The 27,494-nt window shown below is 39.2% G+C and overlaps 1 long non-coding RNA gene across 1 annotated transcript in view; it reads left to right on the plus strand.

Annotated features, from left to right (window-relative positions):
- Window positions 1–1,219: 1,219 nt before the first annotated feature.
- The window catches only part of LOC122562205 (uncharacterized), a 237,528-nt gene continuing 211,253 nt past the window's right edge, over window positions 1,220–27,494 (plus strand). Inside the window, exon 1 of the long non-coding RNA XR_006315261.2 lies at window positions 1,220–2,083. This is a non-coding gene — a long non-coding RNA (uncharacterized LOC122562205). The remainder of the gene's footprint in view (window positions 2,084–27,494) is intronic.

Genomic DNA, 27,494 nt, shown 5'->3' on the forward strand with positions numbered 1-27,494 from the left:
ATTTTGTGGGGTTTTACATTCAGTGCAGTAGCCTGACGTGTTATTGCACTGTACTGTAAGTCCACTCAAGTAAATACCTTTTTTTTAATCACAAGGTGTTACTTGTCATGAGTATCCATTTAACCTGAACGGATTTTGGATTCGATTGTAGCCTTGGGGTTCTGCCAGGTGCTCGGGTTTCCTCCCGCAGTCTAAAGATCTGCAGGTTCGGTGGATTATTCTTGGTACATGTGGGGGATGTTGTGGGATGCTCTTCAGAGGGTCGGGACCGATTCAGTCGGCCGAATGGCCTCATTTCCCACAGTACAGACTATATGATTGGACCATCTTGAAATATGCAATGTTTAGAATCGTACATTTTCTTTAAAAAAGGCTTGTTTTTAACTTGTCGGAATCAATAATTGTAAAACATGATAGCATGAGGAAGCTCTGAGCATTGTCAAGGTTGTGGTGTCAACGCACAAACTGCTTGTTTTTATCAATTCATGAGGGTGTCAGTCAATCAGAATTTGTGCAATTTAGCTTTATTTAGTGTGTGGAGAATTGCAGATCATATGTTGCATTGTCAATTCAAAATAAAAGATATATAGCATCTTCAAGGTCATCTGAGCTACAAATCTTCTCAAAACTCGTCATACTGATCTGAGGAATTTTCCTGTGTAAACGTACGTATGGTCACAGTGTGAAAGAGATCAGTGAAGAGGTTGATACACTGCTATTTCAACCAGGAGACTGGGATACATCCCAGATATTTTTGAATTGACCTATTCATTTCACACTAGAGGAGGCTGGAATTTGAGCCCGGGTCTTTTCAGCTCGGAGACAGGGACACTAGTAATAGGTCCCCTAAATAGGTTACCTCAGAGGCTGAGTAAACCCACCTTGAACTAGCCTTGGAGAAAGGGGCTGGGTATTGTCAGGTCTCCGTGCGCTTGCGCGCTGCCGGCCGGTCTTTGTAGTTCCTTGCACAGTTCCTCAGCGCCGGCTGGCTGACAGGTTCGAACTACAATTCCCGGCGGGCGCAGCTGTACCCGCCGAAGCCCCGCCCCCCGTTTGTCTCGGATTGGTTAATAGGTCGCATTAGGGGGCGGGGGGAAGATGGAGAAGGCTTGCGTTCAGTGGCCGCTGGTGCAGCAGGTTCGGTTGAGCGCCTAGCTTTATAGTCAGTGTAGGGTTCACCGTCACACTCAGTCGCTGCAGCCAGGCAGCCAGGCGGAGAGGGAGCTCCGCTCTCTGCAAACTACACACAGAAACCTGGGGATGCAGCTCCATCCAAGAGGACACTACTCACTGGAGCTGGAAGGAAGACAGCCAGGGACAATAGCAACAGCTGCCGACTGCTCCTGACTGAACATCTAGAACGATTTTTACCCAGAATCTTTGGACCTTTGTGTATGCATTTACCACCATCCCAGATGTGACAACACTCGTAGGATTATTGGAATCCACCAGATGGCTGGATATGTGGATTTCTTTTCAAGATGATGGATTATTTTGACCTCTTTCTTTTCTTTCCTCGCTGCCCCACACACACACACACACTTGGATGCTCCCTTGCACGTTTGGGAACACTGATGCGATATTGAGTTAAGATGATGGGAATCACTGATTCAAAGCACTTGCAGCTCACAAGGGACTATTGGCTCTGCTGATGGAAAATTATTGCGGGACTTTGCTCGGATTGTTGGGAGTTGGACCGTTTTCATTTGGAGGTGTTTTGGGGTGTATTCTTGTATCAGAAACATGGAAATATCATGGTCAGGATCATCAAGCGTGGAGATGTGCATTGTGGTTTCTATCTGGAATTATGCGGATGGCTGTTAGGAAATTATTCCCCTCTTTTTTTTCCCCCTCCCCCCCCCCCCCCCTCCAAAAAAAAACCTGGAATATGTTGCACGCTTTTGGAATGCCCTTGCCATATGGATTAACTTCGCCATTGAGTGGGATAGATGGAACTCCGAGGATATTATATCCAGATGATGTATTGAAGACCCTGGGATGTATTAGAGGAGGCGATGTGGATTTAATTCTCAGTAGAATAATGTGGATTGTTACTACGTTTTGCTTTGGCGTTGTTTAAAAGGTAAGTGTGTTTCAGTACAAAAAATGTACAGTATTGGTAATTCAGCAGGTATTGAAATCGATGACTGATTCTTTTGTTTTCAAACAACGAAGCTGTTGAAGCTGATCACTTACGTGGGCAATATCTTATTAAAATAACCCCTTATCTGGTGCCTTTCAAGATTAATGGATTACAAAGGCCCTTTGATGAAGCTTAATTGAAAGAGTGAGTGCTACAGTGGGTTATTGTGACAGTATATGGCTCCACGCACATACAATATGTTACATTGTACTGTGTTTCACTGAGTTTGTTCAAACTGGGTTTTAGCGGGTTCCTGCCTTTAACTATTTCCTCGCTGCTTGCTATGACATAAAGCATAATTAACCAGCTTCCTCCCGGTTTACGATGTACACGTGGCTCAGGTAGACTTACACAGGATTCTTGTGGGTTAAAAATGCTGATTTCGGATCTGAGAGTCAGCTTTGCATCCATCTTTTCATTTCCAAACGATTAAAAAAAGTGTTTAAAGGAAAACAAAAAAAGCCTCTGTCTTGGCCTTGAAAACAGAATCATTGTCAATGCCGCGTACCCTTTTTAAAAGTAAAAATGACAAAACTTGCTTTCAGCCTCGAATTTCCTCCAACTAAAATTCATTCGGTGTTCCCATGGGCTTGAAGGTCAGCGCTTCTCACGAATAAGAATGGATTTTTGGAAACATTTTGTTTTCAAAAGAACGATTAATTGTTTTGGCATAAGCTGGCGTCACTCAGTGAAATCTCGTCGTTGCTCCTGGACAGCTTGCTGAGTAAAGCATCAGGGCTAATGTGGATTTATTTCAAACGATATCTGCAAGCTGGCTTCTCCTCTAGCGGTTCTGGGACCAATCGAGCTGTTTTCTCCTTGTCTCCTGTCCCCGCCCACCACACAAACATTTACCCATGGGTGGGGGTAGTGACCTGGTCTGAATGTCCAGAGTCAAATAGCTCTCATTTCCATTGTTGGCAACCTCCCACCCATGCACTGAGGTTTGCACATGCACCTGTCAGCACACTGTACAGTTCAGCTTTTATAGGATGAGCAGGAGTCAGCGAATGGGAGCAGTGTCCCCTACTTCCCAACTTCAGACTTCACCGTTCGCCTGCGGATGCCAGAGACTTTGGACTGACCGTTCTGTCTCCCCAGCACTGCTTCAATATACACGCCAGTCGGTTACCATCTGATCAAGCATTTTTCAAACTCGGGATTTAAAAGGGAATGCCATCTGGTGATCTCGCCGATTCAGCTTTGTTAGAATTCACAAGATTCACGAATGGACCATGAATAGGCATTGGAGATATAGATTTTCCCCTCTGACTGAAAAGTGCTGAAGAAATCCCCCTGTCAGAATGTGGGAGTAAACCCCTCAACCCTTTCCTTTACAATGCTTTGAGATTTGTGTTACACTAGACAGCGTATTGATAGTGTCATTATGAACGTACAGTGCATTGTTGGGTGTTTTAGTCTGCAATACTATAGATTGGTACATTTGAGACCTAACCAATCCTGAAGTGTGATTTTGTGGATCTTGATCTGTTAGGGGAAAGTGAGGACTGCAGATGCTGGAGATCAGAGTCGAGAGTGCGGTGCTGATCTGTCTATACTGTCATGTAACATTCCCCCACCTCAAATGAAATGGACCTTTTTTGCGTTTCCCTATTTGACTTGTCATGTCCCTCACAGCACAAACGTCATTTCTGAGGTAACATAGTATGTGTCAGCAGACAACTGAGATTTTGTTTTGGTTTCCTTTTCCTTTTCTTTCCTGGAGCTGGGGGAAGGGATTGATGTCCCATGACCAAACACCTGTTTTTACAGGATCACAAATGAGATCTAGGATGGTTAGTCTCTTCAGTTTCTGGTAATCTAACATAAAATCTGAAAGGCTTCACACCTTGGAAACAGATTATCATGGCACCAGGTAGGCATTGTAGAATCAATCCCACACCAGTACTGGGCCTCCCTAAACTATAGTTAGTGAGAAGGTTAATTTCCTTTGGCTATAGATCACTCATCTACATCAGATGCACATGGTTTCTTTTCTTCACTGTTTAGATTTGTGTTGCTACCTTCAAATTTGTATATATTTTGTGTGTGCATGTAATATGAAATATATGGATGTGACTAAACTGGAGAAGTATAGATAACCGTCAGTTGGTGTGAGTTTAATTTTAAATGTTTATGTCACTGTAACCTATAATATGACTGACAACCTGATGTCTTGTATTGTAGAATTAATGGAAACAGTTTTCTGTCATGGAACAAAAGTACTTTTTCCAAAATACAGCTCTCCTACTCATCAATGAATTGTCTTCTGAACTTGGTTTGAAAACCCAATCACTCCTAGTGTAGCTCCAATTTTTAATATTAGCTATTCTATATGAATTATACATTTAGCAGATGTCTGCACTTGTAAGTGCTAACCAAGTGCAACCAAAAATGATCACCACCTCCTGGACCACCTGACATAATTTCACTCAGCACTTTAATGGGCTGAATGATTGTCTTCATACAGAAGCGAAAGCATTCATGTAGCTGGTGATTTTCCCCAGCAAATTATTTTTGTGACAGACATAAGAAGGTGTTTGTTTTAACTTAAATATTTTAAAAAAAACATACACACATCTGTGTACTGCTGCTTAGGCACAAAGCAAATGTCATGGAAGATATTACACCTCTGAACTTGCAAATGGTCCAAACCAATCTGAGTGATTGAAAGCCTGTCTTCTTTATGACAAAATAATATGTTGTGCCAGAGCAAGCGTCAACACTGGCAGCAGCAGATAACTAAAGATGTGATGCAATGGCATACAGCCAAAAGTCAAAGGTAGTTTCTCATACTACCAGAGGAGCAGTATTGTTAAACAGTACTTGTTGAGAAACTATTGAAAACTTGGTTTGTGTTGTTGTTCCTTATTTTGGGTAAAGGAGAAAGCCTGCTTTTAGAAATTTAGCGAATATGGTCACTTTTATTTTGCTGCCATACTCCGGTCTGTGCTGAAGTGTACATCAAGTGTTCCAAAATTACAACATCAGCAGCACATTGTGGAACTTCCCCAGCTAGAGAGAATTTAACAATATATTCATGACATGGGTGGCCCTTCTGTTGGGGGAGTTGGACATAAGATGCAAGTATCACGTAGCTTCCTTGAACTAATTTGTGCATCCAGGCTCTGTTGACCTTGGCTGTAATCATGATTGTTAAATTGTGTCTGGAACTAGTGTTATAATTATTTGAAAGTATTCATTTGCTTTAGGCAACATTGCAGTTCACCAGGTTTCCTATTACCTGAAAGTGCAACTTTTGAATCAAATGATGATCGAGGGCTCTTATTTGTAATATACTTGTGAAGGGACAAATAGTCTATACTTGTTTGAAAGAAGAGTTGTGATTAATCATCTTGAAAGTTCACAACAATGGTGGTTGTGTTTTGACACATTCAGGGTAAATAAACATTTCCAAATGTCACCACTACAGTATAAGCCTGTTTTTCCAGTTCTGTCTCAAAGTCATTAGTCTTTCGGCAAATTAATACAGGCAATGATAATCTTTTCATTTCGTGAAGAATTCAGATTGTAGTTTTTTTTAACAGCATTGCATTACTGCTCCCACACCAATGTTGGCAAAGTCCCCCATTGGACTATTAGATGCTTCTTTTCCCATAATATTTGTGTTTAGATTGAGGTTAAATGAATGATGTTTTAAATGTTAATTCATTGAAACAGTGCTGCCTTCAGCTGGACTTGGCTGATCCTAAGCATGACTTGGAAAGAAGTACTGAAAGGTCTCCAGATCTCTGACAGGAAGTCCGAGGGAATGGTGTATTACATAAGAGCTGCTTGTTAAAAGAATATTTAATCCCAGACATTTTGAGGTACAGAGCACCTGCACAATACCATAAACCTGTGTCAGCACAAACATTTGGACAACAGCATTTTTATAGCAATTATATTCCTTAACTCTGAGAATGCTAGAAGAAGTTTGGCACCAAAATATGAATTAGAATCTGAAGTGGCACCCCCGAAACAGAAAAGTAAGTTTTTTTTAAAAATTTTCTTTGAGCCTTTTGAGGTACAAGATAGCTAGGGGTGGCTGTGGATGGCTCCACTTACAAAAGATTGGGATGGGCACAATTGAAGTATTCTTGCAGGTACCACAAGTATGAACTGAATAATTTAAATGACTGCATCCCCAGGATTTGATGTTGGGCTCAGAACCAGGGTAAATAAGGATTCCTTTCCACTACACTTGTGGTGACATGGGTAGCTGTACTTTTTTATGTAGCCTCTGTACCATATTCCTTGGGGTGATAATCATCTTTGTTAGTAGTTGTGCCTTTAGGCCAATTTTTCAATCTGAAACTTTTCAAGGTGTTTAAAACTGCAGTAGTTTTACTGCAGTTAATTGCTATTGTATTTATTTCATTTGTGTTAAAGCATTTTTGGATATAACTTATTTGATTCCATTAAAAAAAAGCAAACATTGTTATAGCATCTCTCAATGTTTGAAATGTGTTGAAAATATTTATGAATTATTTTGTGACTGACAACACACAGTTACTGATTACTGAAATAAATACCCCTTTGTTATAGGTAGTATCGTCAATTTTTTATGGACAAAGTATACATCCAATCAGTCTCACCTTTTTGCATGATGGCATCTTGTGTGATGTTTTTAAACTGTCACATTAAATAAGATCTAATCTTCCTTCACATTAAAGAGGAGTTATAATCATTGCAAGAGATATCTAGAAATTGCTTCATAATCTCTCTAAGATGCTATGTCTGAAAATGTTGCATGAAATTCCATGTGACCTATCCACATAAATCACATATGATTATAAATTAGTTTCTTAACATATATAAAGCACGTCTGTTACAAAGATTAATTCCCAGATGCAATTGTTGTGTAGTTTTAAGTATGAGCAGATTCTAAACTTGTGTATGAATTGATAAAATAGATGTATGAACTCAGTGAAGTTGTGTATGTTAGAATTCCTGCTGTGTGAAAGAGAAAGTTCAGAACAGAATGCTGATTAAGTCCAATTATTTTAAGCAACATTTGGTGCTTCCCAATCTGGTGAATTCTTTTATTCCTTTTAATTTTACTGGAAGCCAGGAGCTTCCACAGAAATAGAGAATAGAAGAGAGAACTTTCTTTTCATATGCTTAATGGTGGCCTGTTTCAGAACTGCATTTGTAGTGAGATGCTGAACTCTTCAATGGCAAAAGTTTGCATTGTATTGAACAGAATTCAACAGTCCACCCAAAATTAAATTAAAGCTGGAAGGTGTTACCAGTGTGATCAGTGGGGTTGATGTTCTGATTCTGAGCTCCATGTGGTGAGCTTTGCTTGCTGGCTGTGCATTTCAGGAAATCATCACAGGTGCACACTCTATGGGGTTTTTTTAATATTTTGAAGTGGAAGGAAAATCATGGGAGCATGTCCATAATTTCCTGGCAAGGTTCTGTGCCCTGATTGCACATTTGGAAAATGTGGATCTGAATACAGGACTAGAAATACTGGTGAAATGTGACAGAGCAGGTTATGTTTACAAGTCATTATTGCCATATGAATATAAACCGGCAAGCAACAGACTGAAGGGCTTTTTCTTTTCTTTTCCCTGGTTTAGGCACAGGGTTAAATAATGGTTTACCATCATGTCTGTCCTGTCTGTTTGCATTGTGTGTGGTTGGGAGTGAGAAGTCGATCTCTCCAGGCATATGTCCTGTATAAGCATAAGTAACTCTACTTGTTGACCACATTTTAAAAATTTGTGACACAATACAAGTAAGTACCAGAAATATGCATAAGTTTAAAAACTTGGACATATACAAAAAAGGATAACTTGTATGGGGAGTGATTTTAACCAATTGAGTGCAATGGGTTAAAACTGAAAAGTTTGCTACCCATTCTCATTTGGTTCCTACCAATATCCATCTTAACTGGGCATTGATCTTCAGGTGTCTATGGCACCTGTCTGACTCAGGTTGGAGTCTAATTAGTAAGTTGAGGCCATTGACACCCTGTTGGCATTTTAACTACTGACTAAAATGGGTATGTCCATGCTGGTCAATGACTTGTGGTCTGCAGGAAGGAGAGGCCTTCTCAGGTAAATATTAAACTCCATCCTGGTGGTAGCAAGAGTATGACTTGAGGCCTTGCAGCCTCTGGGCTGCCCAGTATTCTCTAACTATGTTAGTTGGTTATTTTCCTGTTTCCACCTAGTTTCAGGTGTATGGCTAACTGTATGGCAATATTACAATTAGCCCTGTGTGTGTTTTAAAGAAAAGTGTCATGACTCAAATTGATGCTGAGAAATGACTGGGGAAAACACTCTTGTCTCCTCCTTTAACCCACTCCCATTTTAATCTTTTATTCTCCACACAACACTCTCTTTCAAACAAACGAACAGAAGATTACGCGAATAGAATGCGTTGCTTTGTTTTCATCCATGAGCAATACAATCCAAGGGTGACCAGTTTTTTAAAAAAAAATACATTTTCAAGATTTTCTTCCCCTCCCTCTCTTCAACCCTTGCATTTCTCCAGCTCAGTAAGTTTATATGTGGCTGGGACTTAGCAGCTAGGGTTTTGACAGATGTATGAAATAAGATGCTTTGTTGCCAACTGCCATTTTCAATGTGTATACACTTTTTTTGTCAGATCAAAAAGAACTCTAGACCCAGTCACCAGGGCCAAGAGGTTACTGTGACATTTTAAGTATACAAAGCACAAAAGAGATGCATAATCTTGAATAGCCACTTCTATACTTCGTTGAACATTAGTACAGCAAGGATTTAAAATGACTACAAGCTAGTAGAAATGTATCATCCCCAAATAACTTTTATCATCAATTAAATATCAACTTATTAGACAATCTGCCACTTTTTTTCCTCTCGCTCGCCCTCTCAATCTGCAATGTTTGTGGCTAAATAAAATGAAAAGAATTCTCTGCCCTTTTTTCTTTCTTTTCGAGCATACTCTGCAGACAACTGAGATGGAATAACGTTTAAGCCTTTAAACCCTCTCTCTCATACAAGGTTGAGCAGGTAGTTGTGGTGGTGTCTGGAGGTTGTGGACAGATCCTGTTTTTGGAAGGGGAGAATGGATAAAGGGCCAGTGATCACACAAAGATGCTTTTAGTCCATAGAACAGATTAACTAAGGCTCGTAGAATAGGAGCTGTGTTATGGCATGTGGGGGTTGACAGGCGAGCAGTCATATTGACTGCTTGGATACTGACTGTGTATTGGAACTCCAAAAGTTCTATTAAAAAAAACATTTTTCCACACACATTGCTTTATGAATACATTTCTGCTGCATGGAGCCGTCATAAATCTGGAGCAGAAAGAAGAAAACAGACATTGCATCTGGCATATTTACTGACTAATAATCTGCATGTAGACTGACATATCATCACCTTGTGGGATATTTCTACTGCAAACCTTTTTGCTTTTGAATACTAAAAAATTTATGACTTTTATGCAGAAAAGGAAATGGAACAGACCCATTTTGTCCCAGTTAGATGTTTTTAACACTCAATTTAAATAATCATTACCTCATCGGTTGGATTGAGCAACCAGACTTTCCTGTTTGAAAACTTTCAAATCCCGTAACCTGTACAAACAACACCAACCTTACGAACAGGTACTTGGGTCTCTCTGTAAAAGATGTATCAGCTTAGTGATATTGCAGAAAGGAAAATAACATTTTTGGCACACGGGTCTTTCATCTTAATTTCACGTCTATTCTTTAATCTTGTTGTTTTAAATGCTTTCCTCTATAGCCATATACTAAAATGATTTGAAGATGAACTTATATTAGACAGCTAGGCTGGGAGGCAGTGATGTAATGTACTGTATATGAGGTGATGCCCTCTCAAAGCATTGGAATCCACCTCCAAATATATTTTCAAAGACCAAGTACAAGTGGAGGCAAATGCAAGTGGCAGCACAGGATGCCTTTGATTGCGATGATTTCGGACGGTAGGAAGTTTTTTTTTATGTTTTCCCATGTGAAGCAGACATAGACGCTCTGTTTTCATGGCATTTAAAAAAAGGGACTATTTTGAAGCGTTTGTAACTGACTCAGAGTTCTCAGTTTGCAGTCTGACAGAGACCCTCTGTCAGGCTGCAGTGTATTCCTCCAGCTTCCCCTTTCCAATGACCCCCTCATTAAAATTTCTTCCAACAGGCATTTTTTTCTCTCTGTTTAAGAGAGGCAACTGTCTAATGCCAAGTGACTATCTGGATTGTTTTCATTGTCCGACACTCTGAAAATGTGAGTTTACAAAGAGTGCTGGAGTGTCATGTAAACTCGGTCAGGCCCTGAAAAAAAAATTCCTTTTTCCGCTGGAGACAAAGACAGACTTTGTGTCTATGAGCAGGCTCTAACAAAACAGCATTTCACGCAGGATGGTGGGCACTCTAAATCATGTTGCTCTTGACCAGTGTGAGGGCTCGCTACTGGAGCTGAGTGTTTCTGGCCAGTCTCCATTTGCCCACTTGCGTTATTTTAACTGCTTTCACACAACGACCGTTTCGTCAGCTTTTTATTTCTTGCCGTCTATCCCCTGCCCTCCCCAACCCCAGAATAGCCTTTCATTTCTAACCACCTTTTACTTTCTAAAGGGATTTAGTTCTGGTTGACACTTTTTTTCCCCTGTTCCGCAGGTAACCTCACTCTCACAGGCACTATTCATTTGTGAGGTTGGTTACTTTTGACAGGCAAAAGTATGAATTTTGCGTATGCATCATGGTGAAACCTGATCTTCTGTATTTCCAGTGGAGGGTGGCTTATATTGGTGGTTAGCAATCACCTGTGACTTTTTTGTATGTTATGATCTGCCTGTACTGCGCACACTTTCTTCAGTGTGCTGAGGTACATGTGACAATAATAAATTAAATTAAATCACATCAATGATTTGGAACCTAGGCTGATCTTCCATTCCTCTGAGCTAAGATTACAGCCAGTTGCAGTGCACCTACTATAGATAGTAGGTCAAACTGGAACCTTTGCTAGTCACTGTATGAATTCTGAGTTGCCATTGATGCCAATTATTTTCCACCATTCGCCATCCCGTTCAACCCTCGGTGGGGGGAGTGTTTGAGGAAATGAATCCCTTTTGAAACAAAAATCCACTGAAAATTGCTGCTGTCTATAGGAAAGAAGAAAAAAGATCATACTGGTTGTAAATTAAACAGTTACAAAGGTTCACTCAGGCAAAAAGCATAACATTCACATAAAATATTTTCACTGGTTGATGATGGTTATTCATAATCATGCGTTGTATTACTTTGGTTAAACAAACTGTTTTTAAAAATGTTCCAGCTCCTGAAAAACCCTAGATTATAATTACAAAATACCTTTTTATTCTTTGTTGACCAAGAGGGAAGAAATCTTTCTCGGAGAAACTGAAGTTTAAGTGTGTCTATGTCATCAGGTATTGAAGCTACTCTGGTGTTGAAAAATGAGTTGGTCGATCCAGTGCAAATAAACATACTGACAGCCTTTTCTGAGTAACAATGAATGAACCCTTTGCCTTCAATAGATTTTGACCTATCTGAACAATGGAGCTGTAACAGTTCTGGTACCAAGTCTGTGTTGGCCGATAAGGTTCTTTGGTTCAGAAATGTGTTGTTCACAGCAAAAGATGCAAAAGCTTAACATCAGAGTGCACAAAGTGTGTGTTTTTGTTGCCATGGCGAATAAAGGGTAGGAGAGCCATTACAGCAATCTGCTAATAACAAACCCACCCAAATGAAAACCTAAGCAAGGGCAAAGCAGCATTAGTCCTGTGCCAGTGACTATCCTGGCACAATTGGAAACAGAACAGTTTCCATACTTGCCTTAATGTCATAGCTGCAATAGCAACCCATTTCAACTGAGAAACTGCTATCACTGGTTTGCAAATCTGAACTGATCACAGCTTTTCTATGCTCCCTCTGGCATTACATCCAAATGTTCCTTCCATTTTCTGCTGTAGTGTGGGAAGTAACCCCTATTTGATTCTTATTGATCCAGTGAATTAATAATATTTGTGTTCAATTCTCCTTGAAAAGGCCAACAAGGGAAAAAAAAATGTTGCTTGTAACCCAAAGTAGTTTTGTGTTGAGTTTAGTCAGCTTCACATATTTAACCAGCAACTCTCATTGTGACAAAGTTAAAAATCGCACAACACCAGGTTAGAGTCCAACAGGTTTAATTGGAAGCACACTAGCTTTTGGAGCGACGTTCCTTCATCAGGTGATAATGGAGGGCTCAATCCTAACAGAATTTATAGCAAAAATTTACAGTGTGATGTAACTGAAATTATACATTGAAAAATTGATTGTTAAGCCTTTCATCTGTTAGAATACAGTGATAGTTTCACTTCTTTCATGTATAAATCACAAAAACGTTTTTTAAAAAGTTGCATTCTTGGGTTAGCTGTTAACAATGGTGATAGCTCGACAATATGTTGAAGGTGTTGGCCCCCTGTGTTCTCTGTCTATGCCATGATGTTTAGATTAGAATCAATCTAAAAAGTGAGATAATGGAGTTTTACAAAAATTCATGCAGTTTTTGAGCAAAGTACAAAGTAACCCTGCAAGTACAAATTCACCCCACAAAGTGTGTGTGCGCGTGTGCGCTGTAATGTGACATGAACCCAAGGTCCCGGTTGAGGCCCTCCCTATGGGTACTGAACTTAGCTATCAGCCTCTGCTCGGCCACTTTTCTCTGCTGCCTGTCCCGAAGTCCACCTTGGAGGATGGTCACCTGAAGGTCCGAGGCTGAATGTCCTGGACCACTGAAGTGTTGTGACAACACAGTCAAATAATACAAACCTTCTTGGGTTGTAGATTTTAACAGAACATTGTATACTGCTGATTTTTGTTTTGCATTGTGTTTGCACTCTTACTTTCATTCCTGCTATGTCCTCAGTAGGGGTATTCTTTTAATAATGGATCCACTTTGGATTGGCAGTCATTCAGTGTCATCTCTCCATGTGACTTAATGGTGTAGTTCAAGGATACACTCTGTTATGTTGGCTTTAGGTGATTTCAAAACCACACCATTTAATGCAGGCTCTGCCAGAAGTTGTCTGCAACAAGTTGAGATAGCAGTGGATATTCTTGTACAGCTCGTCAAATCAATTCATAACCGGGTAATGTGTGATTAGTTATTCTCTATGGAAGAAAAAACTGCAACAGATAGTTACTATGCACAGACAAAGTTAAAACATCACTTAACACCAGATTGTAATCCAACAGGTGTATTAGGAAGCATTAGCTTTCAAAGTGCTGCTTAACCACCTGACGAAGGAGCAGTGCTCCGAAAGCTCGTGCTTCCAAATAAACCTGTTGGACTATAACCCGGTGTTGTGTGATTTTTAACTTTGTCCACCCCAGTCCAACACTGGTACCTCCAAATGATATGTACAGCCAGGCATCCTGGTGTGCAATTATGGACTGATATATCTGTTGAGTTCTGCACGTGTTGTTCAAATAAAAAGCAGGTGAACACAGGTGTTTCCAACATGATCTGTGACTGCTTGCTTGAGAGATTCTGATTGATAATTTGTTATACTGGTGAAATCTGGTGCTCAAGGATTTTGTTGTTCCACTGAGGCTAATATTGCCATTCTGAACTGGAGAAAAATCTCCTTTTCTTTGTGTCTCACATGTTGTGGTAAAATGTATTCATTTACATAAGCAATGTTAATTTTCTTGAAGTTAACAACTTACTGTTTTGTCTCATCTGTTCCTTCTATTAACTCCTGTACTACACTTCTTAAAAAGGAATGTTGTTTACATTAGAGCACTCCTTTTGAATACTGTTCAGAATAATAGAAACACCATACAGTAAATGTCCTGGCCTAGACATTGATTGTGTTGAAGCATTTGAGTGTTTAATAATAGGACAATTCATTCAAATTAATCAAGAGTGAGATGAGTTTGAGAGTAAATGAAATTGATCCTTCCTTGTCTCTATAGTACTTGGTAATATTTCTGCATGTTTTGTTATATTTAGTGGTGACTAACCTATGGCTTAGCAAAGTGTATTGGCTTAATTCTGTCTGACACAAGATAAGAGCAATTTCAAAAGTATTTGTAACTTCTAAAAAGCCCAACTTTTTTTTTAACTAACTGGAATAAAACACTAGCTTCCACATGGTTGTAGCATTATAATATTAACAGAATGTGTTTTTATGTTTGCTGCTGATTTCAGCTGTGAAATGTAAATTGCTTATGTTTTCCATATGACTAAGCAGGATTTTGGTTTTTATTCCAGTAGAAGAGAGTGTGTCCGTCCGTGTCCATTCTTATTTTGTAGATACATGTGCATGTTTCTTTTGTCAATGGTGGTTAACTAATCTTCATCATCTTTCTTTAAGCTAACTGATCAAACAAATGGCTAACTTCTTCTGCACATCATCACAGACTGTCAATGGCTTTGTTGACAGATGGATTCTTGCAATAAAACTAGGGGATTTCACTGCTTCGATGAAGTCTCCGTTTACGAATCAGAAAATCATGAAAAACTCTTGTGCTTGATCTCAATGTATGGGCAGGTAGTGTCGTTGCTATAGGTGACTGAGGCATTTCTGGATTGGATACAGTAAAATGGAGTCACTGTTTAGCTTTCAGCTAATCGAAACCAAAGGGACAAGTATGACATCTGCAGAAACCAGAAGATGCCAGCATCGACTTCATCTCTGAGCCCTTTCACAGTCACCAATAACTGTTGAGGTTTAGATATGAATGATGGTCACCTAATGAGGGGGCTGAATGCCAATTGTAAAGAATAAAACCTTAAAAACTCAGAAGCTCAGCTTCTTCCAAGTGCTCCCTCCAATAGCTTGACTGAGTAGAAATGGAATTACAACCATCTAACTAATCTGAAGCTTGAAATCCAGGAATAAACCTGGAGAATGCTGGAGAAATTTAGCAAGTCTGGCAGCATCTATGGAGAGAGAAACCGAGTTAATGTTTCAAGTCCAGTCTGACTTTTCTTTTAGAGATCAAGGATCAGCTTGAAGTGAAATGATTTTCCAGATTTTATAAATATATTATAATTATGTCATTAGAAAATTCCCTCTGTCTCATTTCAAAACTTGATGTGGAGATGCCGGTGTTGGATTGGGGTGAAGAAAGTCATAAGTCATTTCACCTGATAAAGGAGCAGTACTCTGAGAGCTTGTGATTTCAAATAAATACGGTTGTGTGACTTCTGACTTCATTTTAAAGTGATAATAAAACATGCAGACATTGATCAGTTATCTTGCTATACTATCTGCTGATTTTTCAGTGCTTTCCAAACCGTTGCAGATGTACACTACTGTTCACAGTGAATAAGGGGCATTTTAACTATGAATGTTTAATAGCAATTGTCACAATCTTTCATTATGCCTGGTAGTCTCCATAATAATGAATGATGAGAAATGTATTTTTTATGCGTTTGGTACCATCCAGAACCCAAAGATATCTGTACATTTTGGGTTACACAGTGGTACTGACTGATGAGTGAAAGTAATTCATTGGTGTGTTTTCATTTCAGTCATTCAGTCTGAACATTAACCACTTTGAAGTCGGGCACAAAACAATTGGAAACCTCTCTTCACAATGAAGCAACAATGTTTTGCGGACAGCACCTCCTGCTTTTAGTTTTGATGGTGCAACATTAATAATGTTACCTATGCCAGACATTCTGAAGCCAATTCGTGCCAATGAGTCCAAAATCTAATGACAGATTTGTGGTACTGGCCCTTGTAAGCCAAGAACCAGGTTGACTCTGCCCAACCATTTAATGGTTGGTTTCAACTAGGTATCCAATTTTTTATGCAGTGAAAGTAGCACTTAGACTCAAAATAAACTCTACTCCACGAGTCATTCAGTTAAGTGGAACTGGATAGATCACATATTTTACAGAATGAGTCTTTCCACCTCCTCCTTACTCCATTGTTTTCCATAGTCTGTCTATAGATGTGCTATAAATTTAAAGAGTGCTCAAACATTTGACTCCCACATGAACTGATCTGACAACCAACAGCAGGAACTCCAATGTGCTGTAGAGTTGCACATTTAAATTCTGCTTCTGCAGTTTATGTATGGGTGGAATGCCACAATTACTCTTTTTTTTTATAAGTTGTATTTGATTATAAACTGTCGGGAATGTACGAAGAGATTTTAGTTGAATTAACTGCTCTTTTTTGGCACTGGTTTCACCTCAATCCTGTGTGAAATAGTTCACTAACAATGCTCTGCTTCAGCCCTCTTATAATGTACAAAGCGAGTAGAATACAAGCTTTCTATATCAAAAAAGAAAAGGCCCATTTAAGCAACTTTAAAGTGTGTCAGTGTGGGGAGTTGTCGTTTATTGGTGTAGCAAAACAATGTGGAGCTTGTTTGGAGAGTTATAAGCACCCAAAGAACTAGAATGAGCCTGGGTCCAATGCGCAAACAGGCACACATATGATTAAAATATGCTGACCCTTGGGAAGAAAAAAAAGCACCTTTTGTTTCAAGAGTGAACAGCTGAGGTGTTTGTTCTGAGGGAGGGCTGCCTATACTGAGTGGCTTCCAGCTAATAACCTGCATTCTTGAGCATGGAGACTTCTTTTAGATGAAATTGGAACAGAAAGCAAACCTAACATGGCATGAGTCTCTGGAGGGAAAACTTAATGTCAAAACTACAAAGTGAATTTTTTATATGTTCTGGGTCTGCCTTTTATTATATAGTAAATGACCATTTTCAGTAAGTAACTTATTGAGCCAAGTCGATTTATTGAGTGATTCTCAATGCAGAAGCTTTAATATAGTTTGTTATATTCTCTGGTTTGAAAGGAACACTAGATTTGGTGCAGAATCTTACGTTTTGCTGCACATTTCTGTCTTTGCATCATTTCAAAAGAATTTAATCATTCAGTTTAATCAAACTCCTCTGGTGTCTTAGATAATAATGTGGATCTCTTTTGTAAAATGGAACTACAGACGAATATGATCCCAAGTTTTAGTTTCGCATCTTTAGGCCGTTAGGTGCACACCTCAACAAATTGTTGGTTTAAGAAGGGATACATTGACCAGATTTCCCATTTCCTAAAAATCGGTGGCTATTGACCAAAGGTGGTCCCTGTCTAAAAGGTTAATTGGGTTCAGCTATGATTCCCTTTTGTTCTCGAATAAACAGTTCCATATTCACAGAATCATCAGAATTGTTTTGGGACAGAAGGAGATCATTTGGCCCATCAAATCTGCACCAGCTCATCAAATGAGCATTATGACCTAATGTCATTCTTTTGCCCAGTGCCCTGCGCAAATGTTTCTATTCATATGGGCCTCTAAAGTCCTCTTGAATACCTCAGTTGAACTTCCTTCACCACACTTCTACACCTTGTGTTCCAGGCCCTCTCCACACAGTGCTCAAATACTTTTTCTCACACATGTAATTTGCGAAAAAAGCAAATGCATTTTAATTTGTCCTTTCTTACTTTTCATCTTTTAATGAGTGGGAACCATTTCTCTCTGTGCATTCTGACTGGACCTCTCACAATTTGAGAAACGCTCCCAAGTCTTAAATTTCTCTTCTCTCCGAAACCTTCGTTCGGTATTGAAAGGTGACTTGTGCATGTGGAATTGTAGGCTAACATAGACCAGTCAGCCGGGGATAGGAGAGAAAGATGAAGAGGTAAAATTAGACATAGAATCTTTCCCACTTCATGACATTGCAACTGCAGCCGTTGAGTTGATTTTGAAGTGCAGTCGTTCACATTTACCTGCACAGTTGCAGTCAATTTGTATGTTGTAATATTGCCAAACAGCAATAGAATGAGGGACTTACTGACGACAATTAGTGATGTTGGTCAAGGATGAATCTGGTTAGGATATGGGTGAACTTTTAGAATTTCTGTGGGACTATATCTGTACCTATACCAGCAAATGGGGCTTTGGTATAATCGCTCAACTGTAAGAAATGCTGCACTCCTTCAATACTGCATCAGTAGGAGGAAAGTAGAATAACATTCCATCAATTTTTAGATAATTTTGGTGTTTTGTTGTGTTTTCAGCTGGGTATAGATCTTGTTATTCGGGGTTCAGAAAATTCCACATCCGTGGCACGTTAGCTACTGCAGAAGTATCGCAAAGATAGAAGTGATGTATTTCCTGATTCTTTACAATTCTCACGTTAACCACATTGAACAGCAAGTTGATATAGTTGTGGTTTGAAACATGAAAGTTGACCATTGCTTTGTGGTAGTTCTGTGACCCTGGGGTTCCATCTTCTGCTCCCAGAGACTTGAGCAATTCAGTGCAATACTGAGGCAATGCTGCATTATCGGAGGTGTCATCTTTCAGAGGAGATAGTAAACTGAGGCCTGACATCATGGATTAACTGCTTAATTAGTGTGGATAGCAAGGTTTGTGTTCTCACGAGCTTAGAAAGCTGTGTGTGATATAGTTGAATAATAAAGGCATTTGATTTAGTGCAGAGACAGATAGTCTCACTTCCTGTTTTGGAGGAATACAATACAAAGGCGTGTAAACTTATTATATCTGGGCCAGTCAAGACTGAAATGGAGATGCGTATTTTCAAAGGGTGTGAAATTCTGGAATGTCTTTTCCCACACAATGCTGTGAATATTGAGTCAATGTACATTTTCTGAACTGTGATTGACTAGATTTTTGATCATGAGGCAATTTCATGAGGTCCATGTTAACATCCAAATTTTATTTAATAAGATGGCAGCAGGTTTGAATAGCCAAATGGCCTTTTCCTGTTCCAGTGTTTACTATCTAGTAGATGTGAAAGATCCTATGGCTCTATTTGAAGGGACAATGCTCCGAATCTCCTGTCATATTGATCCTGTAACCAGCATTGCCAAAACATGTTCTTAGGTGTTGTAGTATATGAGTCACAGAAGGTTAGTGTACAAATCCAGCAAATAATTAAAAAGGCTAACAGAATGCTACCTTTTACTATGAGAGGAATCAATAATAAAATAAGGATGTTATGCTTCATTTATAAGGGGCATTTGTGAGATTGTACCTCAAATACAGTATGCAGTTTTGGTCTGCTTATTTATGGAAGCATGCAAATGCATTAGAAATAGTTCAGAGGTGATTTACTAGACTAATACTTCGATGAGCAGATGAAAGGTTGGACAGACTGGGTCTGTTTTTTTTTGTTTCTGGAGTTTATAGGGGTGAGAGGTGAGTTGGAGTGTATAAGTTCCTGAACGGTCTTGATCAGGTGGATGTGGAAAGGATGTTACCGCTGGTGGATGATTTCAGACAAGGGGGCACTGTTTTCAAAATTAAGGGTCACCCATTTTAGACAAACACAAGGAGAAATTTTTTTTCTCCAGAGGGTTGTGTGACTTTTGAACACTCTGCTTCATTGAATACTTTTAAGGGAAAGGATAGATTATTTATAAGCAAGAGGTTGTCCGGATGAGATGGGAATGTGGAATTTGAACACAAACTGAGCAGTCATGATCTCATTGAATGATGGTGAGGTTTGAGGGGCTGACTCCCAATCCACATGTCTGTATGTCTAATCCTGTCATTATTTATAGGATCATACCTTTTGCATGTTTGCCAGTGGGTACACTTCAATTCTGGCTGGGAAGTATTTTGGAATATCCTGAGGATATGAAAGGTGCTAGACAATTAACAGACGTACTCCCCTTCTTGATTTCACACTCTGGTTCTTACAGGTTGTGAAAGAAATGTGGCTATCTGTTGAGGATATTGGGGGTACAGTGATGCTCTACAACTTTTAAATATAGGGGCATTTGCTTCTGTTCTCTTTTGCGACCAGAGAATACTTTGTGTTTTCTTGGTGGATTTGCTATCAGTGCTTAAGTGACCTTTGGTAACTAAAATTAAATTGAACAATTGGTTTGATTGATGCAGTAGGCTTGATAATCTGATAAATGGCTTTTTCACAAATGGGATGTATTTCATTTTTGAAATGTGCCTTGAAGTCTGATCCCACTGACTCTTGCATTCATGAGATATTATTTCTGACTAGAAATGGCAGGGAAAATACATTTCAAAGTGGAGAACGCAGCTTGCATGATTTTGTTCACATCTGTTGTAAATTTTATTTCTAGACACTATTTCCTTTTGATCGTTTCCCTTATCAAATTTGGATTGTTCAAGGAGGCCAGTGTTAAATTGTTTATGAAAGGGCGGTGCTGAAGTAGACTCTGGGTTCATGATTTGGATATAACATCTCATTCCATTAAATTGATGGGGGTGTTTAATCTGAGCTCAAATTGGCTGTCGCAATGTGAAGATAAAAACATTTGTGTTCAAGTAAATGTATGTGCCATCCAAGTTGCTGACTTAACTATTCCCAGGAAGAGCTTCTTTTCCTAAATGGATAGGACAGTTTTACGTTTGGGTTACAGATGAAATGACTCAACGGCATCCTCTCTACCTTTTTCTTTCAGTTGGTCACAGAGCCCTTCAGTGGAGTAAGTGGATTTGTCATTGTTAGGTCAACCAGAAATGCAGGGGTACTGGCTGCTGGTTGTCACAAACTAATTTAGTTCTTTTTAATCAACCTGTTAAGAGATATTATGACACATTTCTGAAGCAGGTGGAACTTGAACCCAGGTTTCCTAGCTCTGAGGTAAGGGAATAAAACGAGGAGATTTAGTTGCTTCAACCAAGTCTCAATTTCTGAATCATAAAACCTTTACATATGATGAAGCAGGATTTTGAATTTTATTCTCGCAGAGCCATCAAGTGAACCAATATTGTGCACTATTGCAGAGATTTTAAGGGCTAGGCATGTATGGGTGAGAGAATTGCAAACATACCACAACAGCTCTCCCAGAATAGGTCATCAACTTCCAATGAAGCTTTAAAAACATCCAAAAAGAGGTTGCAGGAAACTATTTCCCTCATTCATTGATAAAGGGAAGAGAATTTTGCAATTCTTTTGACTTTTAAAAACTTATTTAGATTGACAGAAAAAGTTTGTAAATGCCTTCTGTCAAGTAGTAGGCAATCATCAGCTATTGCCATGCCTTCTTAATGTAATGGTGTGCTTGTTCTTCAAGGGACATTTAATACTCATGCTCTTCGATCTTACATAAGTGAAATAATCCATCATTGAGTGCTTATATCAGAGTTTACCTCTCAGACTATCTATTCATACAATTCCTTTTACTTCACTCCATTTCAACACTCTTTGGTTCTGCTGACATTTATTTTACTTCAGATGCTATTTGGGAAGCTTTCCGGTGATTATAGGTGCTGAAAAGTTTCTGTTTGTGTCTTTATAAGCACTTTTCCTTTTGCGTGAAAGAAGTAAAATTAAAATGCGTGTCAAATAACCCGTCGTCCAGGTTAAAAGTGATGCAGCTTCTCAGTTGCATAGTCTTTCTCTGTCCATGTAGATTAGAAAGTGATCCACAGTTTTGTACAGGAAACCTGTTAATTTAATCAGGAATTTGTGGATTTAGCTGCTGTTGATATTGGCTTTGTTAGGATGTTGCTATTTAGCAGTAGTTGAAACATAGTGTCTTATTTGAGAAGCCTCTTTTTGTGTTGAACTGCTGCGTCTAGCAGTTCATTTCTCAAAAGATACATTATTCATGTCTGTGTTTACTGCGTGGAAATGAAATGATGTTTTTATGAAGGGGATCTTTATGAGTGACAGCATGGAAGGGTAGTGTTGCCTGATTTTTTTTTTTAACAAGTGCATTTTGCATGAGGTTATGATTTGCCTTGACTTGTGAGCTTGAATCTGTCCCATATACTGACCTGTTTGGCCTCATCTGAGATGGGTGTCTGTCTTGGTTTTTGTTTGATGTATGGGGAGGAGACCCAATTAACAGGAAAGTGAGGAGTAAAGAACGTGATGACCTGGAATCATTGTGCTCTTCAATCCACACCTAGACATGGGCAGTCTACTAATCGGAGAGACAGACACCTTCAAATCTGTCGTAATTGATACATAAATGTAGTGATGTGATGGTTTGGACTCTTGATTCCCAAGCCTCTGTTGCTCACTCCCAGTCAGGATAAATGCTTAATGCTGAATAGCAGTTGGAGAGCAAGCAACTAAAAATTGGCTAAAGGAAATTATATTACTATAAATCATTTCTTTTTGGGAAAAGTAACTTGTGTCACTTTTGAAAGCAGTGACTGGGGTCAGAAAACTTCTATTCACTGCCCTTTTTCAACTAAAAGACATTGGTTTATACATGCACAGTGTTATAGACACTGTCTTGAGTTTGCTTTCTACTGATGTACATTTGCATGCTGAAATATTTCTTCTATGATCTCCCAGGAGGGGTGTGAGGGAGAGTGCAGATGCCTCCCTCTTGGGTGTGGGAGGCGAATGTAACCCCCTCTTGAAATTGAGCGTTTTGGGGGTGGAGACTCCCTCATGTTGGAGGATGCAGATATTTCCTTTTTACTTTAGGAATGGTGGGGGCAGGCAACTCCACTTTAGACAGTATGAGTAAGAAAAGGAACAATCCTGGTTATGGTTGTGTGTTTGCATGGTGTGCTAACCCTGATGTTTGGGAAATGGAACAATATTAGACAGCCAAAGGGTTACACAGCACCTACTGGCAAGAAGGATAGTTCCACTTCTATTGTTTCAATAATTGTTGGCAATTCTTCTTCTCTTTCTCAGTTAATTCATGAACTTCCATGAATCTTTCTGCAGGGGTTGGGGTGGGCCCGTCTCTTGTAATGTCTGTTGTTGAAAATGGGTTTGAGAGGTGTTTCTGATATACTGTGAAGAATGATCAATAATGATACTTGATTGAGATAGAATTCTAGAGTAATCTTCACTAAGTAATAATTCTTTTATGTCTGAACTTATTTCTTTTAATATTTGTGCCTGATTAAAATAACAGGGCAATAGGTAAGTTTAACTCTGACTTGGTGAGGGAGAGTCAGTGTTATCTTTATGGATCAATTGAAAGGTGATATGGAAGCTTCTCCATCTCCCAAACTGCAAGTTTTAAATAACAAGGCGAGTGGTCTCTGTAAGAATGCTACTATCCAACTGTGGCCTTCAATATTCAGATTCCTTTTATTTCTGTTAGGTGTGCATCATTCCTTTTACTTTACCAGCTGAGATTGGAGATCCGATCACAGACTGGCTAACCTCCTTGCCTTAGGTGAAAACTGTCTCTTGAGCCACAGTGTCATTTGGATATAATTTGAACAATTGAGGGAGGGAGGGATGTCTCCAAGGCTAATTAGACAAAAGCTAAGCCAGGTGCATATTTTGGACTGTGATAGAGTCTCGTCAATTGTACACTGGCACTGGAAAATTATTTTATTCAAAGAAGTATCTTCTGTTCTTATTGCATTCATGATACGAGCGATTTGATTTTTATTCAGATTTTGTAATAAATCCCATCACCGTACTTTTGAGTGAACAACTTGGTTCTAGGGATGTGAAGTCATTGCTTATGCATTGGGGTTTGGTGAAACAGCTGAGCATCCAGTGATTTTTTTTTCTCTCTCTATAATGAGAGAGTGATCTCAGTATTAGCAATTTATTTTGAAGGAAATGTGGTTAACTTGAGTCTTGGCGAAGCACTAATTGACAAGTCCTGATGAGGACTTCGGCAGGGTCCGGGTGGGGCATCGTCTCAAAGGTAGGTAGCAGCTGGGGGAAGAGATTGCAGACTTGCAGAAGATGCTGAGCTGCCTGTCTTGGAGCTGGATTTACTTTAGTGGTGACACTTATTTACGCAGGCTGCTTTGGCAGATGTTTTTGCAGCTGCGTATGTTTGTACAACCCTGTCCTTCTCTTGCAAAGATATCCTCAGTGCTTGATATTGAAATAATATTTTAATAATCCACCCAAAATAGGAGGATGTTCCACTTAAATCAAGAATTTCTTTTACAATTTTTTGGTTTAAAGTGAGGAACCTCTCTCTGAACTGTGATTTATGACCCGCTGAGGTTTAATCCACTTCAGTAAGTATTCATGGAGCTTCTTTTGGGGGATTGTTTCAATATAGCAAAGCTTTACCAGGAGATTTAGAAGAAATGTGAGTGAGGTGATTGAGGAATTGTGAGTAGTGATTGCCATTGCTGGGATTGTGTATTTGGATAAAGAAAAATACAGAACAACACAGCCATACAATCCTAACATTGTGCCTCGTGTATTAAAGGCAGTTGCCATTATCAGCAGGTCTTGTTAAAATATGAATGAAACACGAGGGAGACAGGTAGTTGATTTCCACATAAGCAAGTGGAAAGAATATGGATTGAAAATGTGGAAATTAACTGGCTCAATAGCAAAGAAACAATCATCGAAGAATAATGGGAAGGTAAAATTGTTGTAATTTTTTTGTGAAAAATCTTTTGTTTTACTTAAATATATACCAGAGACTTGCTACTGAAGATAAGCAAAGACATTCCAGCGTATACAAAGATACAATTAAATTTAGTAATCCTACCTGTTACAATCATGATTTATGGACTTTTAACTGCCTCAGTGTTTTCTGTTGGTGACCTATGGTTATGTGACTTAAGTTCACACAGTTTCCCCAACATTGTTAGGTGAAAACTTTTTGTGAATAGCCTACCATGCTCAGCATGCACCTGTGCATACAACTTGTTAAAACTTTTATGATTGATATCAAAACCACGTATGCTAGAACTTGTTTAGAAGTCCTGCCTTGTCTTGCAGTCTGGACTATCAGAACATGACTGAGAACCCAAATCTCACAAGGATAGTGAAAATGAGTGCAATTTGCTTTTACTTAACATTATATTTTAAGTCCAAATGTTCACATTTTATGCTGGTTAATTCTTGATTAAATAATATGTGCATACTAGAGTTTGTTTGTTTGTTTGTTTGTTTACACTGTATTTTGTGTGAGAGCCAATTTTCTTGAGTAGAAACATAGAAACATAGAAAAAAATACAGCGCAGTACAGGCCCTTTGGCCCTCGATGTTGCGCCGATCCAAGCCCACCGAACCTACACCAGCCCACTATCCTCCATATGCCTATCCAATGCCCGTTTAATTTCAAAGTAGATGAATTCTCACTTTTGAGTGAGGCAATCATTATCAACATTATCAGTGCAAATAGCATTATATCCTGAAATAATCTTCTAATGCTTTTGAGTTTGCGGGCCCATTTCTGAATGAAAGCACTGAATTTAAAGTACTTTACCAGAGGATTCTGTTTAGGTACAACTAGCTGAAGAGCTATGTGGTTTAAAAAAAGGAAAGATCAGTAAAGATTCAAATCTGTTTTTTAAAAATATTTTCCTTTTGCGTTGCTATAAAAAGTCATGCCGTGAGAGATGGGCAGTGAAAGAAAGAGCTGCTGTTCCATACTGGGCTGTCTTATTTATTAAAGTGTGGTATGTGAGGGAGCAATTTACTCACCTGTCTGCAGTGGCATGAAATATATTCCTTATTTACCATGGATGATCTGATCATCTTTTCATTCATGGGGTGTGGGTGTTGCTGGCAAGACCAGGATTTACTGCCCATCCCTAATTGTCCTTGCCGGGATCTTGAACTTTGTTACAAATTCTTTTATGAAGAACCATGTTTTCCTGATCCATAGTGAATATGTTCACGGCCAGATTGAAAGTCTTTTCGTAATGCATTGCGTACAATATTTTTCCATCAAGATGTCTTATACCTTTGCCACATACTGAGTGTAGTTCTGAGGAACATGCAATGCTTTTGTATTACAGATTTTACATTCTGTTGTAACCTGTTTCGCTTTCTCTTGTCAATTGTTTGTGCCCTGTCACTTTTTCTGTTTGGAAGGTTTTGACCTTTGCCCTTTCCATGAACGCTGGTTCACTCCTGATATCTCATCTGGGTGGCCATCATTCATGTGTAAGACTTAATGGTACACTGGTCATGGGGAACATTTGATACTGGTCCCACTAGAAGCCTGTAAATCTCCAGTCGGCAGGACAGACTGGACAATGAGTAGGCATGAGGACTTCAGATCACTTACTAGACCTTTTATGTCTTTGCACTGAGATTATTTAACTTAACACAGGTCAGGAACTGAAGTTTGGTGCTTCTGTGACTATCTAACTCAGTGATTCACTGGGCAGTGTTGCTAAACTGTTGGTGAAACTTGCTGGCATTGTTTTTATTCAATTAACCTGTAGCTTATGTTGAAATTTTAGAAGGGCCAAGCAACGCAATATGCACAGCAATTAGACTTGATAAAATAACAGCATAAAAATGAGTAATATTGCTATATGCATTCACTGGGTAATAATACAAGTTAATAGAAAACACTCAAACTGTCCTCTTATCGCACTTCCACTTGACAAACAAAAGCTATGATTTGTTTTCGTAAACTATAAAATCAACTGAAGAGGAATTCTAGTTTATGCATCAACAACCTAAATGATGTGGAACTGCTTAGTGTGTAATGCTGTGTGAGTATACAGGGGCAAAGTATGGGTTCTTGTAGTGCACTGCTGGTATCCCTACCTTTTTAGGCTATAAGGTCTGGGTTTGAATCCTGCTTGTCATGATCTGTACAAACATATTAATTTTGAAATGATATTTTGACAGGTTCAGGACAGATTTCTTCACTTGACATTAATAGCTGACTGAATTGATTGGGCGGGGGGGGGGGTGGTAAATGAAAAGTGAATTAAAATAAACAGCCTTAAGACTTTATCTTAAGTCCTTCCAGATAACTTGTACTAATTTAGAATAAGTGACCATGTAATGCACTAATTGGCATATCTGCACCAATTGTTGTCCTTTTCACTCATTCGCTGTCACTAATGAGGCCGTTTATTTGTTTTTCTCAGTTATTGCTCAACAAAATGGTCTGAATTCATAACCCCATGCTGATCCCAGTTCACTTTTCAGTAGCTTTTTGTGTGTGCGTGCGAGGGTGGGGAGAATTTTAGTACAGATCCTTCACTTCTGTTCACTGACCTGAAGGAACATGCTGTGTCTCAGCAGTCATCTGTACTGACTTAAAGGTCTTTCCCATCTATAGCACAGCATGAAATGGACATTGCTTGCTTGCTGAAGATGAGAATATGACCTTGAATTTATCATCTTTTGGCTGGATGACAAAATGTGTTACTGAATGACTTCTGTGAACCTTTCTCCTTGCTTGTGTACTCTCTCTCTCCCTCATTCATTCAACATTTGCAATCATGTAAGAACGTTGTTTGATTTTTCAACAGGCAAGGTATCAGAGCTGCCTCAATCCTCTCCTTGTCCAAGGTCCATATAAACTTCAGCAGGAACCATCAAATAGCAGGCAAGAAGCCAGGGTGAAGTCCCTTGTCACACCTTAAATAATGGCTTCTGATAAAATTGAGAAATAATGCACCCTCAGCTTTCTGGTCTATCGGCTTCTAAAGGAGTGCTTTACATTTTTGACAAGGTTTGCTTTCTGGGACAGCCTGCACTGC

The sequence above is a fragment of the Chiloscyllium plagiosum genome, unplaced genomic scaffold (genome assembly GCF_037043375.1).
Source record: "Chiloscyllium plagiosum isolate Xiang-an unplaced genomic scaffold, Cpla_swu_hap1 HiC_scaffold_25, whole genome shotgun sequence".
In the NCBI taxonomy this organism is placed as follows: Eukaryota; Metazoa; Chordata; class Chondrichthyes; order Orectolobiformes; family Hemiscylliidae; genus Chiloscyllium; species Chiloscyllium plagiosum.